Here is a 10,714-nt window from a genome sequence, read left to right on the forward strand (position 1 = left end):
CCAGTAATTTCCCTTGTTATAAGGTTTCTTGTGAGAGAAAAACATTTTTTATGCATCAGAAATTGAAGACATTATGGCATTCAATTTCAGAAGAAAAATGTAGAATTTCTTATACATTTTATCATAGAATCATAGAATTGTTAAGGTTTGAAGAGACCTCCAAGATAATCAGGGCCAACCATTAACCCAGCACTGTCAAGTCTACCATTACACCATGTCCCTAAGCACCACATCTACGTTTCTTGAACATTTTCAGGGATGGTGATTCCACCACTTCCTGGGCAGCCTATTCCAATGCTTTCTCACCCTTTCAGGGAAGAGATTTTTCTTAATATCAAATCAAAACATCCCCTGGTGCACCTTGAGGTCATTTTGTCTTGTCCTATCACTTGTTACCTGGGAGAAGAAACTGGTCCCCAGCAGTCTACAATGGTCCTTCAGTTTGTTATAAAGAGCAGTAACATCCCTCATGAACCTCCTTTTGTCTGGGCTAAACAACCCCAGTTCCCTCAGCTGCTCCTCATTAGTCTTGTTCTCCTCAATCTTTCAGTCTATGGGGAGAAAGTGCACTGTTTCACCAGCATAAACTGCACGATTTGTTGCTATTCTGCAGTTTGCTACTGCATCTGTAAAATGTATATTTACTAGGGCTATTGTTAGAGAGAAGTCTGAAACTCAGCACCAAATCAGTGTGAGGAACTTGATTGTTCATGTTGTAAGATATGCTGGGCCAAAAATAAACAAATAACAGAAGTTGCCTGTGCTACAGGATTACTAAAACTAGAACCTTTAGTGGTCTTTGCCAGCTCCCCAAATATTGGTTATTGCTTTCTCTTTTTGTCTCTTACTGTCAGTTGCATGTTTCAGTAAGTCTTACCTTGACTGGCTGTGCATTAAAGAATATTAGAATATTAGAATATATTTGAATATATATTAGAATATTGTTACCCAATGTCCTATTAGACAGTGGCTGGCTCAGGTATTTACTCTGCTAAACACCATAAGCAAACAATTCAGCTTGAAAAAAGAAGAAAATATAATGAAATACAGTGCCAAAAAGTGTCAAAAATAAAAGGAAATATTAAAATTTCTAGATACAGATCAACATTATACTGCAGAAATTAGCCTAGCTGAATATCAGATGAGCCTTTTAGTGAATTAAACCCATATTTTTTCATCTCGGTCAAGTCACCTTGCATTTTAGAAGTCAAATCTAGCTTCAGTTCTCATGCCTGAGAATACCAGTACTTATTATTATGGGCAGATTTTTTCTCTTCCCTTTGCCAACTTGACAACATTTGAGCCTCAGATAATTGTAGTTCTGCCTTTCCTACTGTAAAGATGTGTGTATATTTTGGAGGAAGAGCTTATTATCTATGGAGGGGTGAAGGAAGAAGTCATTTAGGGACCATCTTTGCTACTGGTAAAGGCAATTGTGGAAGAATCAGACCTGTAACCAAGCCTATGCAGACTTACCCACCTGTTGTGCAGCAGCACATCGGGGCTGGCAGGAGCCTGAATGGGCTCAGATGTGTGACAATACAGATATCACTGTTGATTTGGGCCATCAGATAGAAACCCGCTGGCACAGGAACTTTCCTTGCTTTTTCTTGTGTTTATAAGCAAGCTGTCAGCTGAGAGTCATATTATTAAACAAACTGTTATAATCTCTCACAATGCTGTTACATGTTTTGGAGCCAACACTGAAAAGGAGAAACACTTATTTTCCTGTGAAGTTGAAAATGTGAGGCAGTGCTTAATATGCTTTGAGTGATGAGTATGAGATTGTAGCAGTCCTGCAACTTTAGGTTTCTTTCAGGAAGGCTTTAGGAATGAGGATGTCTCAGTCTCTGAAATTCTTCCAGTGATTGTGAAGATAAATCATCCACTTCTGTGGGATTTAAGACCTGTCTTCGGGTGACTTTATGATGCTGTATCCCCTGTTGCTGCTCTATGCCTACAAATTAACTTTGTGCCTTTCTGTGCCTTTAAACAGAGCCTAAGAGGGGGGAGAGAGAAAAAACCGAGCGAACTTTTCAAAACAGTTGTTCAAGGACACAGATACACACTCCTCTTTTTCTGCAGCAGCAAGAGTGGAGGAAGCACCCTTCTTGCTTTTCAGCCAGCTTTCAGCTCCTTTTCTCCAGAGGGAGATAGAGAGTTGAACTTTGTTTTCCTGAGACTTTGGTTTTTCCCTTCTTCTCTTCTGGACTGTTTCAACATCAGAACACATTGGGAGAATTTTCCACCAAGGCCACGGAGGTGGGCCCACACCGACCCAGCTCCGAGGAGGAGAGAGACTACATCTACAGAAGAAATCTGAAATTTTCCCAGGTTTCTCTCCACAGCGAGAGGTTTTATTATTTAGCATTATTATCCTTTTCCTCTGTGTTTGTTAAATAAATAGTTTTGTATCTCTTTCACTTTCCTCCGAGGAAAATTTCTTTTTCCCAAACCTGGTGGGGGAGGGATGGTTGTAACCTGCCTTCTATCAGAGGATATTTTCTTCCAAATTTGTCCAGACTGGCACAGGACTATAAACAAGACTGAGTCTGTGATACTTTTCATTCTTTCCTCTTCTAAAATGTAATTATATTGGCTGCACATTTTTCATTTACAGTTATAAAATAGCTTGAAAACATGGCATCCTTGTCTCAGTTTAATTTCAGCTGGATCAGATTAACCAACGTCTTCAACTAAAAATCTAAATATCTCATGGTCAAGCATGAGCAGAGCTTGGAAAACTATAATTTGAAAAAGCATTATTCACTTTTTTCTTCCAAGTTGGCTGCCTGTTTACATACTTAGATCTTCTCAGATGTTTTTTGCTGTTTCTTTAGTGACTTTTTCTTCTGACCATTTCAAAACTTAAGATGTGAAGACCATTTCTTGTGAAGCACAGCTGAACTCTTCGCATTTTCAACTTTGTGAGGATTCTGTATGTTTATACACATCATAGTCTATTGCTTGCCTATAGAAAACTCTGTCATCACTTAAACTCATCTTCTAGTTACTCATCTACAAACTGACTTCACAGAACTTCTTTAGTGTGAATGTCTGTAAAAAATTTTAAGTGCTATAAGTGAAGGGGGTGAAGGATAGCAAGTTTAACACCTGAATTTATATGAATTACGTAAATACTGATACTGGTGCACTGAAAATATCCAGACTAAGTCCACTAAAAATTAAATGTCAGAACTTGAGAAATCTTTCCCTTCCTTTAGTAATTTTGTTTCCTTCTGTAAATTTGCTTAGTCATTCAACTTGTGTAAAAAACCCCTCAAATTTTCTGGCTTCAGTATATCTACTCACATCTACAATTACCTAAAAACAATTGATTTATAACCTGTGTAAATATATATGTATTTTTTTACAGGATTTGTACACTGCTCCTTCATTTTCCATTTTTCTCCCAGAGAAAAACACTCAGCTGGATCATGAGACGGAGAATCTATATTGAAAAATGAGCTGTTGTAAATTCACCCCAAATGATTTGTTACTTTGTTGTTAAATTTTACTGAAGGTCTCTAATTAATATGTATATTAATTAGGGACCTTCAGTATAATTATTAATAAGGAGAAAGGACAATTTGTGGAAAAATACAAGAGTATGGTATAATTAAATAGATCAGTGTTGTCCCATCAATAATACTGTTGGAAGTGCTAGTGAATCTATCACTCAAAGAGTACACTGCAGGTCTTGAAGATCTTTGTAAAAAAATGGTGAGAATGATAAACACCATGAAAATTGCTTTGAAAAATTAGAATATTTTACCACAGGAAACAAATCAGAAAGAATATCAGTAAGTGTGTCAAAAAATGAACAGCAAGAGGAAGGCAAACTCCATGGCTCTGCTCTAACTCATGGCACAAGAAGGAATCACCAAATGTAAATAGTAGTGAGAAATAAAGACTAGACCAACAGCTTTTCTTCCAACAAGGTAAAAATAGACCATAAAAGCAATTAAGGTAAAAAATTTAACTACCTTTTAGAAAGTCTCATAATCAATATATACAACAAGAATATCCAGACTTGTCACTGCTAATTATAACTAAAAGTTTGGCTTATCTTTCCTAGATATTAGGTCAGATTTCTGAAGTTTCCTATGGAAATCCTGTTGCCCATAAACTAACACACTATGGAATCCACTAATAATGTAATAAGATGCACCTTAAAATGAGCTGAATTTCTTCTCTCCACAAATCCAGCTTACTGTAAGCAAGCCAATTGTACCCAGATAAACTATATATCTCCTGTTGTCACAAAATCACAGTAAAGATGGATGATTACAGTTGAACTGAGTGTTTTTCAAGTTACATTATCTTTGAAACAATTTAAGAAAAGTACATTCCTTCTTGAATATAAAATTGCAACATCTGAGAATAATTAAGAAAACAGGCTTCACTTTCTGTTGAAGCTGAAAAAATGTACACATCAGAAGGATGCCTAAGGTTTTCTGCTTTTTATATATTTTTCATATATTCGTATCTCTTTAGACTATTATTGTACAGTTATATAATTTCTTAGCTAACTCCATTACTTTTCCCACCCTGTTAGACAAACACATTCCTGGAATCCTATTCTAATCTTGCTTCTTCAATGAACCAAGGCCATGTCACTTTCCCATGTATTTAGACAAAAAAATGTAGGGCTAGAAGCAAGGGGGAGGCTTCAGTAGGGGGCTGAACCAAGGGGGGAATGACTTAATTAACTGTCCTTCTAATTGGGGATTTTTGTCTATTATGATAATTTGTTAAACTTTTAAAGGTGTTGAAGCCCTGTATCACGTGTGCATTTTCGCCATAAGTGCATCTGGAGGACCTTCATTAAACGGTAACTACTTTTTATTGTCTTAATCTTGTTTGCCTCTTGATTTTAGGGACTATAAGGCAACAAGAACATAAAAACTTCAACTCAGGTACGCAGATTAACCCCCCCCCCCCCCCCCCCCCCCCCCATTTGTACCTATGTCATAGGCAAGACAATCTCACAGAGTTACAGTAATAATACATTCTTAAGGTCTGTACTTGGGTCTTACTTAGCTCTCCTTCTACAGAGAATATGAGAGGCTAGCATAAATTACCTGGAAACTGTCCTAAATTGCTCTTCAGTAATTCAAGATACTTGCACAGAAAAAAGTTTCCTTCTCCTAGACCATTGACAGAGTTTAATGTAGGCTGAAAGCACACTGGATAGAAAGAAAAAGGGCTCACACTGCCTCCTGTACATCAATCCATCTCCTAGGAAACTAGTATTTAATTCATTACCCAGAAACTGTTCCCTCACTCTACTAGAGACAGCTTAGTCAGATAATATTTTTCCACTCTGTGAGAAGGAATACAGTTAAGAGGGAATATGCTTTACCTAGAAGCCAAATACTTCCTTTTGCGATCAATGCCATTGCACGCAGCATTACAGTGTTGGGTTGTACTTTACTGCTGTAACACTGAACTGTATTATCTTGTGACTTCCAATACTTTTTCTTTCAGTCTGTAGCTGAAGATTTGCATTTCCTACGTATTGATTATTTCTTTTGTTTAAATATTGTCATTCCCCATGCCCTAAGAAACACAGCTTCTTTGCTGGTCTACAAGCTGCAGCAGTCTCTGTTTTTATACACTAAATTATTAGTCTGTAACTCTCCTAGTGACCAGTTTTTGAACCTAAATTTTAGATTTTCTCTGTGAATAATGTTTTGCTGGAAAGTCATTCATACCTAGTTGAAAAATAAAATTAAAAAATTATTTGCATTTCAACAAAAATACCAAACTTGAATGCTGAGGAAATGTCACTTTTTATCAGAATTTATATAATTTTGGAAAAAATTACAGTTATCTCTGCTGACTTCTGTTTGTATTTGTATTTTAAAACAACGATTTTTTGAGCAGTAATAAACAAATCAAACATGAGTTTTTAAAGATTAACAAAGTACTCAAAACTGCAGTACTCAAGTGATCTCATTTTCATTTTAGAATTAATTGTTTGAACAGACATCTGGAAACTGTATCATACATTCACATGGATGTACCACAGATCAATGGTAGCACCTTTCAATTGTTCACCTCTGCTCCACGTGTTCTGCTAAACAGTTGTTAACCCGTTTGAGAAAAGTTCTGCTGCTTAGAGTAGAAGCTGACTTCAGATGAGCAAAGCATTTATAACCTGCTTGTCTATGTGCCTGCCCCTGTAGTTCCTATGCACGTGTTTAACTAATAAGTGACACACTGAAGGCATCTACAATTTATTTAAACAGGACCAGAGGCTGTTCTCTGGTCCTGAGTTAGTGGGTCACCAGCTAGATACGTCAACACTACTTTGGTCTCAGCTTTGGGTCTGTTGACTGCCTCTCTACTGGTACTGGCTGCATCTATACAGGAAACTAAGCAAAACCTTTGCAATGCCTGAGTATGATTTGGAGGTTAAACCAGGGCAGGAACCATTTCCAACACAGAGTTTTCAGGACACCACACATTTTCTGAGAGAAGAGTTTATCTCTGCTGACATGAGCCACTCCAGGTTCCTGGCTTGTGTATTTGTCCTTGGATCTTCCTTGTTGCACTTCTTGAAGATAGATGTAACATTTTTTATTTTTACAGTCAGTAGAAATCTTCCTTGGTTGTCATGACTTTTTAAACATGATAGAGAATTGAAATTTGCCAATCAATGAAATTAGCTGGTTCCTTTGGCATGACTGGATTCATCCCATCCCAAGAAATTGAATTCGTCTGAGACTTTCTTAGCTGTATCTTCCTCTGCTGTAAATAGAGTCATTCTCACACCCTCTCCTACTCGACACAAAAGACCTGAGAGCAGACCTTGCCAGGAAAGGCTATGAGAATAATGCCGTTTAATACTTTTGCCTTTTCTGTGTCCTTTGCCATTAGATGAGCACACTGAGTAGCAAACCCACATTTTTCTTAGTTTCCCTTCTGCTGAACATTAAGAAACTCTTATTTTCATTAATGAACTTCACCAGTTTCAGCTCCAGCTAATATCTGACTTTGCTAGCTCCAGCCCTAGATGTTTAGGCAATATCTCTATAGCTCCTCAAGTAGCCCATCCCAATTTTCACCTTCTTTGTATTTCCTTATTGTTTGGCTCAATACAATGGCAAATCTGCTTTCAGAACTGGACATGATAAAAATGTTCACAGTCACCTGTGAAAAGCTCAACCTGTACAAACACCCCTACTTCAAATGTGCTCATAATTTTTTTGAGGAGTTTTAAGTTAGGTCAGGAATCATCATTTTTTTCAGAGCTAGCATAAAACATTAATAAATAACCCGCTACATAGAATCACAGCTTCATCAGAACTGAATTCATGTCCTCATTTTTCATCTGTGTACAGCTAGTACTGCCAGGTGACCCAGCAACACTCAGATCTTGTGTTGATAGTGGTTGAGCCATAGCCTACAAGAACCTGAGAAGTAAGCAGGGAGCTGTTGTCGATTCCAGCTGCAGGTTGATATGTCAATATTTATTTGCTGCAGGAACACACACTGTTTACTTACTTAGGATGGATTTTACTTGGAAGAGAAGTGCCTTTGATGTTTTCTGTGACAAGTACTATATGCATTGTGTTTGGACTGAGTTTTCAGTTAAATGAAATTAGGCAGTGGAGGTAATAAATCATAGCCCTTGAAAATTAGAAAAACTGCCTTGTTCTTCTTCCAAAATGCAGCACTTAAAAGAAAACCACAGTAGCCTAGAAAACATAAAGAAACAGAATTAAAAGAAAACTAGTCATCTCTGAAGAAGTTATTATGGGAACAGACACAAAAGAAAAATGTGGGAGGACAAACAGGAAAATAGAGATGTGCAGACCTTTCTAATGACCCAAAGAGAGTCACTCACACTGTTGGAAATCAAACTCATGTCTCCCAGTTTCAAACTTTGTATTTTGTACAGCAGACCTTTGCATCTCAGAACTACAAGACTGTGACCATTGTGGCAATGTGGACCATTAGAAAAAGACGCATTCACAAGCCCAAGCATTTTAATACATTCTTTACTTTTGAAAGTATATTCTTTCCTTGAAGTAGTGGATCACAGCAGAGCTATGACTGTGTGCCATGTTATTTCAGCTGCTAATCAAAGCCTCCATGCCCTGTACTGGATACCTGTTGAGGGTTACACACAGGGGAGGCCGCTGGAAAGGCTTGAACAGATGCTGCTCTTAATCAGCACCTATTAAGTTTTCTCCCGAGCTCAGTTTGGCTCCTTGGAACACGGAGGAGTCACTTAGCTGTGTCTAGGTCAGGTGCTCGCAGGGGTGATGTTTAAATGTAACACATCATAAGTGCTGGTACAGAAAACCACTGTGCTTCAGGGCAGGCAGCCAAGTACCATTGCCAACAGCTCACAGCCCTTTGTGGGAGCTTCCATCTGAGTAAACAAGTGGTATTTATCATGAAAGTGAGGCTATGCTTATACTAATAAATCAGTATTCCAGACACAATTCTCCAGAAATTGCATCAATACTACTTAAGTATTTTACTCTTCAAATCAGGACACCATGTCCAAACTGTATTTCAATTCACTAATATAAGCCCAGGTACAGTCTGAGTGTGTACAGCTCCTGTCAGTTAGAGGTTCCTGGAAGTTTGATGTAATTCTGAATGAAGCACAAAGAATCATTTGTGTTTGAAGAAAGGTGTGTGGTGCAGCATTACGTGAATATTTTCATGGATGGATGAGCATGACTAGACAGATCAACTATTATAACTCAATTTCTGTTACACAGTAACTCACCAAGGTTCTTAGAGCAAGAGATAGCTTAGGACCATTCTTAATTCTCCCACTTGCTCATAGCCTCAAGCCTTGCTCAATACCAGAAATTAGAATTGCAGGAATGTGCCAGTGGAACAAGGAATTGCCTTTTATAAATATGTTTCTTTTAAAAATCAGGAAACATTCTAAATGTTTTGACTTAAACCTGATTGGTTTTGGTTCATATCCAAGCATTCCAGAAATTTTTCTTCAGTGACACAAGAGATGGCACAAAGTTCCTGGAGAGCAACTTGAAAAAAATTATAGTAGTTTCAACTATAAGGAAGGAGTACTATAATCTGTGCTATAATCCGCATATTTCTCACATTTATATTGCTCCCAGGAAACAAAGAACTGTTATCAAATTCATTGAAGGATTCTAGTTTACTTCTTACAAAGATGTGAGCTAAATAAACCAGCTATGGGAGGTCTCACCTTATCAAGTACTGGCAAAGATGGAGATGGTGCTGATTCCAGTAATGTATTTCCTTCTGGGATATAAAACTTCAGGTGATGATAAAATTGATGGGGAATGCCTTAAGGGAAAAAAAACCTGTCAGCAAAATCCCCAATAGTTCTTCACTTCTAGAAAGGCATCAGATTTGAGAGTCACAGCTCTAGGCATAGAAGAGTGTACATACTACATTTAGCACACTGAGATTTACTTCCCCTCACCTCACCTTCCCTTAATGATTAGCCAATAGAGCCTGAAAAAATGAGCACACTTGCAAGGGTGCAAGTGGCAATCTTATTTTATCTGGAGTGAATAAGAAAATAAACCCTCTAATTTTCTTTGTATTTTATGAGTGATAATGTATAAAAGAGGCAACAGAGGTCTAAAAATAAAAAAGGACAAGGAATCCAAAGTGATTATGTATCGGGCTGACAGCAAAAATTCACAGCCTACAGAGTTTCTGTGTTATGCAATAACACTCCTGGATTACAGGTGCTTGGGTAGAGCACAGATGAAGATTGAAGGAAGCACCATCAACTCATGGGAAGCTTACAACATATTTCGATTTGAGAAGAATTTGAAAGCTTTCCAGCATGCTGATGGCCGACACATTTCAGACCCAACATTACTCTATTTCATTTGAAAATAAAATCTCTTCTTTACATTAGGATGCAGGCTTAGAAGAGCAAACTGTTGGTTAAAAAATTAAAGAAAGATCTCACCTAAGCTCTCCATGACAAAAACTATTCAGACTGTTATCCATGCCAATGTCTGAGTCCAGGCACTGGAACCTGAATGTCCACAATTCAGTGGTTAAAATTGTTCTGGACCTGGTTTTTACTAAATAATTCCTCTGCTAAAAAATTCTGGGGAATAGTTCCACAGGTAGAACACACAAATAAATATTCCCAGTAGAGTCTATGAATAAAGAATCCTCCTGTCCTGCAGTCAGCTTAACTATACTAAGGAAGCCTAATCCTGCCATTTCTCTTTGGGACTGGAAAATGAACCTGGACATTGTTACTTTGCTGACACAGATGCAACCCGACAAAATTTTGAACATATCACCATTGCAGATTTATTTTAAACCTTTTTGTCTAGGAACTGGCCCTATCTTCCATTTGTACTGATACACAGAAAAATTACTTTTCAGATCCTCTGTGAATATGTAAGTAGAATCTGTAAATAACAGTTAAAGTAGCTGATAGTTAAGATGCTTCTGTTGGAGGCAAAGAGATCTGATCTCAAGGGATCTAACCTTATCATTAAGATAATGTCATTTAAGTATGAGTAAAACAAACCCTTGTAATTCTCCCACCTTCAGCAGAATTATATTTCAAAAATAAGGTTCAAACTGTAGCACGTTTGATAGTATGTGCTAAATAATTTGCTTTCTCCACTGACAACAGGCACTGACAATCACATACTTTCACTGAATTATTTCCTAGACAACCTAGTGAGAGTTCTGTGATTTCCATTATTCATTACTT

Source organism: Coloeus monedula, assembly GCF_965178545.1.
Source record: "Coloeus monedula genome assembly, chromosome: 2".
Taxonomy (NCBI): Eukaryota; Metazoa; Chordata; class Aves; order Passeriformes; family Corvidae; genus Coloeus; species Coloeus monedula.